We start from the raw sequence: 8,902 nt of genomic DNA on the forward strand, positions 1-8,902 counted from the left end.
ATATACTATATATACAATGGAATTCAATGCCTCCATCAGAAAGAATGACATTACCCCATTTGTTAGGAAATGGAAAGACTTGGAAAAAATATTAAGTGAAGTAAGCCAGACCCAAAGAAACAGGTCTCATGGTTTCCCTTATTAATTAGTATATGTCTGGGACAAGTAGAAAAGGTCAAAAGCTATATACATATGACCAGATAAGATGAAGTTAAGCGAAATGAACCCCAAGACAGGGACACAAGTGGTTTTTTTTTTCTTGCTTTTGTTTTTAACATATTTATAACGTACCATGTAATTTTTTTTGGTTGCTTTGTATGTTCCTCCCCCAGGGTATAACCCCTGTTTTCACTGTATTTGATATTGCTATAATTTGGGGAGTGGAAGGGAAAAAACAAAAAGTTTAAATAGGGATACAGGTTGATCCATTGTAACAATGAGACGTACAAGTCACTATGTTGAAAACGAACTTTACAATTTAGGTGGGAGGGGGAGTGAATGGAGGGGGGAGTGTAGTCGTGGAGGTGAGAGGGAAGAGACGTTAGGGGAAAAACAAAGGAGGAGGTAACAATGCTTGATAAGAAATGTACTCATTACCTTGCTCACGTAACTGTAACCCGCTGTACAGTATTTTCACAATAAAAAAATTATTAAAAATAAAATAAAATTCTTCATACAAAAAAAAATCCAGGAACTGGTTGCTCATGCCTGTAATTTTAGCTATTCAGGAGGCTGAGATCTGAGAATTGACATTCAAAGCCAGCCTGGATTATTTTCCAATTAACCACCAAAAAGCTGGAACGGGTAATCGGGTGCCAGTGACTCATGCCTGTAATCCTAGCTACTCAGGAGGCTGAGAGCTGAGGATCACAGTTCAAAGCCAGCCTGGGCAGGAAAAGTCTGTGAGACTCTTTATCTCCAATAAACCACTCAGAAAACCAGAAGTGGTACTGTGGCTCAAGTGGTAGAGCTGAGGGACAGCGCCCAGGCCTAGAGTTCAAGCCCCATGACCTACCAAAAAAAAAATTGAAGTGGAGCTGTGGCTCAAGTGGTAAAATGCCAGCCTTAAGCAAAAACAGCTCATGGACAACACCCAGGCCCTGAGTTCAAACCTCATTAGCAGCACACACACACACACACACACACACACACAAAAACAAAGGTTACAGTCCAAATTAAATATTCTCAAACAAGATGAATCAAGTCTAGAACTAGAAATTCAAAACCTAAAAATAGGAATGGACAAAAACAGGAAGGAATAAGACAGTAGCTGATCAAACCAGATAAAAAAAAAATCAATGAAATGTCAAAATACCTTCATAAATGAAGAATTCTCACAGCCCAAGACAGAAATATTCAAATCGAAACTTGGTAAAAATCAATGGAAAAAAAAAAGAAGGAATCAACCCAAAGAATAAAAGTAACAACAACAAAACATAAACGCAGATCACAAAGATAATGCTGGCAAAATATAGTAGGCAAAGATCATAGGACTCAAAACATCTGAGGCATTCTAAAAGGAGGAATAAGGACATAGAAGTGCCAAGTTCTACAAAGTTCTACCTGTCTAATACTGTAGCAAGGGTGTAGTGAAGATCACAGTCACTTCGTAACATACCTTATCCTTCCCACTGTATTAGTATTCAGATGTGACTGATTCACTTCCTGAATAATCTTTTGTTCTTGAGTCCACTTAAGGAGAACTTGAAATGTTACAGTTTAATAACAGGTTTTTTAATGACCCTCACAGTGTAATTACATATACATCAGGGACTAGAACCTAATTGCCCCACTTCAAAACAGGGTATTTCTATATTCCCCTTGAAGTAGGCCCTGAGAGGAGACTGGTAACAGCTTCTTTCCAGGCTTTGCCTTAGTTTCAGGGGTTTTAGGGAAAAAAAAAAAAAAAACTAAACAAGGTTAGCTCGACCTTGGCTCCAACCAGCCCAGTTTTTGGAATAGAAAGAATTCCTCTAGGTTCCCCCTCTCCTTAACAACTTAACCCACCTTCATTGTTCTGTTAAGGACTCACCCATTAAACAGATAGCCAGTAATCTGGCTCAGAGTGGCAACGTCTTGAGTTTAGCGTTTACCATAAACTCTACCTTTTTCACGTGCTTATGTTAAACTCCACCAAACTCCTCCTTTGTGTATGCTTACTGTAAGCTCCGCCTTACCGTTGAATTCGTGATAGGCTGGTTTAAACAGCCATTATGTGACAAAGTGTAACCTCATTGGCCACCTGTGTGTGGCCAATGTATGACTGTGCAATCTTTTGGGTGTGTGACAATCTCATTGGTCACCTGCGTGACCAGACTTGACCTTGTGAATTTTGCCTTTAAAAACCTAAGTACGTGGGCAGCTCCCGAGCCTGTGCTGTGGCCCTAGCTGGTCAGTGTAGGAACCTTCTCAATAAAGTTGCTTCTTTATTAACAACTTTGTTGCGGTGGGCTCTGTCACTCCAGACGACTAGGTGGGCTTGCCTGCCTGAGTGGGCGTCTTCCTACTATACCCTAAACATATAGATCTGCTAGCCAAAGCATTTTATTTGTATACCCCAACCAAACATATTATCTAAAACAATTCTGTTTCTTTTTTTGTATGCTTTTTATTTGTAAAAATGCTGTACAGAGGGGTTACAATTACATGGGCAAGATAATGAGTTCATTTCCTATCAAGCATTGTAGCCTCCTAGTTTGTTTCCCCTTCTCCCTTCCCATCCTCCCCCCGCCCCCCAACAGTACTTTTTTTGAAGAGAGGAAATGAATAAGGAGAGTAGGTCATTTGCCTAGGAAGATCTATATGAATCATTATGAGAAGATTTGAACTCCAGGCAAGATGAATAAAAGTTATAGATTACTTATTTTGTGCTAGGCACTACAATAGATTAGATTAACATGCATTTCCCATGTGATCTTAAAAAAAACTACATGTATATGGCATTTGTGTCGATTTCTACATCCTTTGCCCAGAATCACAGTGATTCAAATACAAAGTGATTGAACTCTGAGACATCATGATGCTCCCACTGGACCTGATCAACGGCCCCCCAGTTCTTATCAATCCTATGTTGAAACTCTGACCCTAATCCATTTCTAATCATCTACCACCCAATCTGCTGCAATAGCTTCTCCTGGAACTACAGGTTTTCCATTGATCCTCAGATTACTCACTCCTTCCATGACACCAGAATTGTCTTCCTGCAAGATTTCATTCCCTGACTTTCAAGACAGGTGCATTGTACAGAAGACAATTTGTTACTTGGCCTTAAGACCCTTCACATTCAGGACCAACCAGTTTCTCCCTCCTTACACTGCAGGACTCCTAACTCCACCTATACTCCAGGCACATTTACCTCCTCACCACTTGGTAGACTCATCTTTTTCACACAAGACAGACAGCAGGGGTGGAGAAGGTCTACATTATGTTTTGAACCTTTGTTTTTATTGCTTCCACTTTTCAGTGTGTTTTATTCTGATTATCTCCAGTCCTGCTTCTTTGTCACCTCTGCAAAGCCTTCAGTAGCTCTAGCAGTAAGACTTCTTTGCTTCTTCTTGGGTGTTTTCTGTCTGATTTTGTAACTGCCCATCTGCCTCCGTCCCTTCCAGGGTCGGTGCTTAATGGTAGACAATGCCCTTTTCATTGTTGTGTAATCAGTATCAAACCAGTGTCCAGCACAAGGTCAATACAGAAAACAGACCAGGGCTGTTTTGTCACAGAGCTGTGTGGCAGCCATCAGAGGAAAGCTACCTGGGTTGTGTAGTGCAATGAAATCGTGCTCTGTGCTACATAGCACATCACTTATTATGAAGTTCGCTGTCCTCAATAGTCTCCTTATAAAGCCCTCAAATGTGCCTACTTGCTGCTTACAACAGCAACTTCTTATCTACTGGGCTTTATTTTTGCCCCAGACTCCATCCTTTTATCTTAATTTATTTTCAAGTTGACTTTCTCTCTCTGTGTCTGTCTGTCTGTCTCTGTCTCTCTCAGTGTTGGGGATTAAGAGCAGGGTTTTGGGCATGGTAATATTTACCACTGAGCTAAAGCCCTTCTAATTCCTTAGGAAAACTTTATTTTTGGTAGTACTATGGTTTGACAGCAAGGCCTTTAACTTGCTAAGCATGACTCCAGCGGCCATGCTTCCAACCCTTTTGTTGGATGGTTATGATTGAGATAGGGCCTTGCATGCATGTCTGGGTTGTGATCCATCTATTTCAGTGTTCCTGTTGTAGCTCACAGGAATGCACCACTGTGCCCAGGTACTGGTTGAAGAGATATCTTGTGAAAGTTTCTTCTAGGGCTAACCTCAAACCACACATCTGCCCAATGTAGTTCCCAAACAGCTAGGATTACGTTACAGATGTTAGTCTCCAGCACCGAGCCCACTCATTCATTTTGAGAAAGAATCTAATGTCGTAGCTTATTTTGGCCTCAAACTTTCTACTCTCCTGTCTCAGCCTTCCCATTAGCTGGGATTAGAAGCATAAACTATCACACACAGAAAATTTCAACTCTGTTAATTTCATGAACAAACAAGCTGGTCTCTATAAAGTTGTATAGAATCACTGTAAAATAGGCCAAATGTTATTGTGATGTACTTCTCCTGCACAGCCTCCTCTTCCATAAATAAACCCTGCCACTGTGTGTAGAACTCTTTTGGTGGTAGGTTTGCACAGCAGAACTTTCCATGCAACACATCTCTCTCTTTCTCAGAGTATCACACCCTGAGGTGTCGGGAACTGGAATGGGAAATGGTCAGGTATAGCCTACATTGTGTTCTGTCGTTCTTCCCAGTCTTCCTTTTATCATGTCCACTCCTGACTCAGGCTTGACTCTTCTGAGGAACTCTAGTCTATTAGTCACCCTGAGTTTCTGAGCTGAAATGTTACCTTAATTCAGTAGGTAGATGACCTCATCTCAGTGCTGTCAATACTCAATCTTAACTCCAAAATCTTGCTCAGTGGGACATAATGTATCTACAGACAAAATACCATTGACAGCCCCTGAGTAGCTAGAACAAATCTTCCTTGAAGGAAATACTTCCTTTCCTAAATGATTATTATCACTTTCTCCTCTTTAATGTGAAAGGATAACACTAAAGTTATTTAGCTGGATATTGACAATATAGGCTCTTTAATTTTTCTGCCATTTGTTTTCCTCTTGTAACAATGACTAAGGAGATTGATCCAAACCCTTTAATTGAGTCTTCTGATGTTTGTAATCCAAAAACCTCAGTGCTCTCTATCTGCTTCTTTTGATCTTAGACTCCCCAATCACTCATTATCCTTTTTATAAATGGAAGGGATGGATATACACTACAAGTTCTTACTCAAAATACAGCTGCCCTCTTCCTCATCAAAGTTATTTGAAAACTAAAAAGAGTACAATGTTGTGTTCCCATTTCACAAGTGAGAAAGCCAAGCTTTGCTTTAAATAAAAATCCATCCCAAAAGGAATCCTTAAGCTGAAGGTTGTTCAAGAGTCTTCAGCAGCAGATGACAAGCACAAGTAAACTGCTTTCAACAGATCAAGCAAATGATGCCATGAAGTACTCAGCTTCTACCTAAGACAGAAGAATAAAATCTATGGGCCCTGTACTTAATACATATTCTCCATTCGTGTAGTTTTCATTATCTTCCTTCTTATTTTCTCCTAACACCTATAAGTATCCACATATTGTTAACATGTGCCTACTTTCCCTTTTTGATCTCCTTAACATTGGCTTTTTCTTGTGCTGCCTTTATTTATCTATACTCAAGGCCCCTAAACTTTAGACAGCTTTTGTTGAACTGATTAGTCAGTCTTAAAATCTTTCTACAAAATTGTGGTTTATAATCAGCCATCTTTTCCCAGTTTCCTCTTCTCATGCTTAAAAATTCCACAGCTTCCAAGTTAGTTGTTTTTAATTTCTACAATGTTAGGAAATTCTGCTTGTAAAAATTCATGCATTTTTTTTTCTCTTGCAATTCTTCAGACTTTGATTATCTGGCTGACCATTTGCTTGGTCAGCTTTGTTGGCACTATTTTAAACTCTCATTTTCCCCACAGAAAATGCATCATAGGGTGTTGCCACCTGGGAACACTACAGTTTTATACATGGAAAAGTCCCAATAAAATTATTTTTCTTACAGCTACACCTTTTTCTTGACCTTGCATGCAAAGGATTGCCTCAGTTCACTTGACTAGTCCTCAAAAGACATGGATATTGTTTTGGGGAAAAGGAGCCCATTGATATTGCCTAGGACATTCTACAGGCTTAGTCCTTGCCTTATCTGTGGCTCAACGGTCCCTTTAAACTGTTTACATTCTTCTGTTCTCTTCAGTATCCATCACTGGTCTTGACATTGCTCTGGTAACTACATCTCCTGAAAAGGCACAGGTGACAGCAAAACATGACTCTGCTTTTCCTTTCATTACTATACTTTTCCTTTCACTGCTAGACATGAAGATACCCCTGAAAAGAAATCACCAGCACTTACTGCTAGAGAGAGGAATTTAAATAGTTTTTGAAGGTAGTTGAGTTACATATACAGTAAAACCCTGCTCTGGTCCTTATGTAAAACATTGGCTGGTAGTTGTGCAGGTGGGAGGCAAGGGATTGTAGGGGAAATACAAAGGAGGAGGCAACAATGCTCAATAGGAAATGTACTCATTACTTTTGCTAATCAGGAAGTTGGGAGAAGATAGTATTGCCAGTCTTCCTTCTATTACCCTTATTACTAGTTCCACCTTTGTAACTGTTAGTTCTTATGGATGTCCAGGTATAGTTTTCCTGTCATGGGCCATTTGGATATTAATAACATTCACTGGCCATGGGCCAGGGCCCATGCATGTCCTGTCCTGTCCTGTACCAGATGATTTCATTGGCCTTATTATATGGCCCACAGGCCAGACGAGTCTATCCAAGTATGACAAAAGTCAGTAGGGTGTATTTTGAACAACAGCATCTTACTAGTTGGCTGAATTGTTTGCTTGTATGTGTAACCTGGATTTTTTTTTTAATCTACTGTTGTAATTTAGATGAGTGGCAATTAGCTTTTTGTTTCTATTTTGCAATCCTGTGAATTGAGTCCATGTCTTCACTTATCTACATGAAAATGGCCATAAACTAGTTCCGTGAAGTAAAAACATGCATACTGAAAAAGTTGAAACTCTAAGCAAAAAGTAAATTAAAAAAAGAAAAAGGAAGTAATGTATGTAATTCCATAGGCAAAGTCAAAGTTCAACACAATAAAAACCAGGAAACTGATACTTGAAAGGAGTGAGAAGGGGGGAGTCAAGGGGCCAAGGGGAGAGGGGTAAATAAATGAACAGTGGAAGGGTAGGTGAAGAATGCAGTCAACAATTGAATGTATGTCCTACAAAGTTCTAAGAAAAGCTAGGGAAGGGGTAGGCTAAGAGGGACAGGTGAGAATTGAAAGGGATGACATTGAGCAAGACACATTGCTTTGTTAAATAGAAATTCCTTTGTGAAACTACTTAAAGATAATAAAATAAAATAAAAATCTCCACAAGGTGTTACTTCATTAAATAATTTAACTTTTAATAGACTTTATTTTTTAGAGAAGTTTCAGATTCACAGTAAAGTTGAACACAGGGTACAAAGACAATTTAAGGTTTGGGATATGCCTCAGTGTCAGAGAACTTGCATCTTATTTACAGCAAAAGGCACTAGAGGAAGACTCAACAGTAGGGAATCCCGGCCTATAATTAAAACTAACAAAGAAAATACTGACATTTGTGTAATGAACAACTAGAGGTAGTATATTTCTCTTAAACTTTCTGAAAAGAAAACCAGATTTGGGGTGGGGGAATGCTTCATGCATATTTTTAAATGAAAGAGGTTTTGTTTTCTTAACAATATTAATACATATAAATTACTGTACAACAACACAGAAAGCACAGATAGAGTTAACATGTTCAAAGGCACTCAGGTTCAGTCACAGTATAGTTAACATAGACAATTAGACAGTTATTCACCTTGACATCTTATAAAATTGCCTTGACATTTCACATTGTTTAAAGAATTGCTTTATTGTCTACAAATTTTAAATACCCATCATAAAATGTGCTTATATTTATTAAACATGCTCTAATTACTGCTAATTACATCACTAATGAATTACCCTTGAGAGATATTTTAAGTGCTATTTTTTTATTATAGCTAAGAAATCCTTCAGAAGGTCATAAGAATGTAAGGATTCTTTGTTGTGTGTGTGTGTGTGTGTGTGTGTGTGTATGTGTGTATATGTGTGTGTGCTGCAGTAATGGAGTTTGAACTCAAAGTGCTATTTTTTATTATAGCGAAGAAATCCTTCAGAAGGTCATAAGAATGTAAGGATTCTTTGTTGTGTGTGTGTGTGTGTGTGTGTGTGTGTGTGTGTGTGTGTGTGTGTGTGTGTATGTGTGTGTGCTGCAGTAATGGAGTTTGAACTCAAGACCTGGCCCCTGTCCCTTAGCTTTTTCACTCAAGACTAGCACTGTGTCACTTTAGGAACAGCTCCACTTCTGACTTTTTGGTGGTTAATTGGAGGTAAGAGTTTCACAAATGGCTAATTGGAGATAAGAGTCTCACAGACTTTTCTGCCCAAATGGCTTCAAACCGAGATCCTCAGATCTCAGCCACCTAAGTAGTTAGGGTCACAGCTTAAGAAGGTATTTTAAATGAAGTGGAAACTGACAAAAATCTCCTTTGAGGAATAAGCCATAGGTGTTCTGTTGGGGCTTCTCATTTTTTCATGTTTTTTCCATTTTTTTAATTAACTTTTTTATTTTGAAAATATTGTACAAAGGGGTTACAGTTACATGAACAAGGTAATGAGTACATTTCTTATCCAGCATTGTTGCCTCCTCCTTTGTTTTTTCCCCTACCATCTCATTATTTTTATAAAATTTGAAATTA

This window comes from Dipodomys spectabilis, unplaced genomic scaffold (genome assembly GCF_019054845.1).
Source record: "Dipodomys spectabilis isolate Male_0828 unplaced genomic scaffold, ASM1905484v1 ptg000015l, whole genome shotgun sequence".
In the NCBI taxonomy this organism is placed as follows: Eukaryota; Metazoa; Chordata; class Mammalia; order Rodentia; family Heteromyidae; genus Dipodomys; species Dipodomys spectabilis.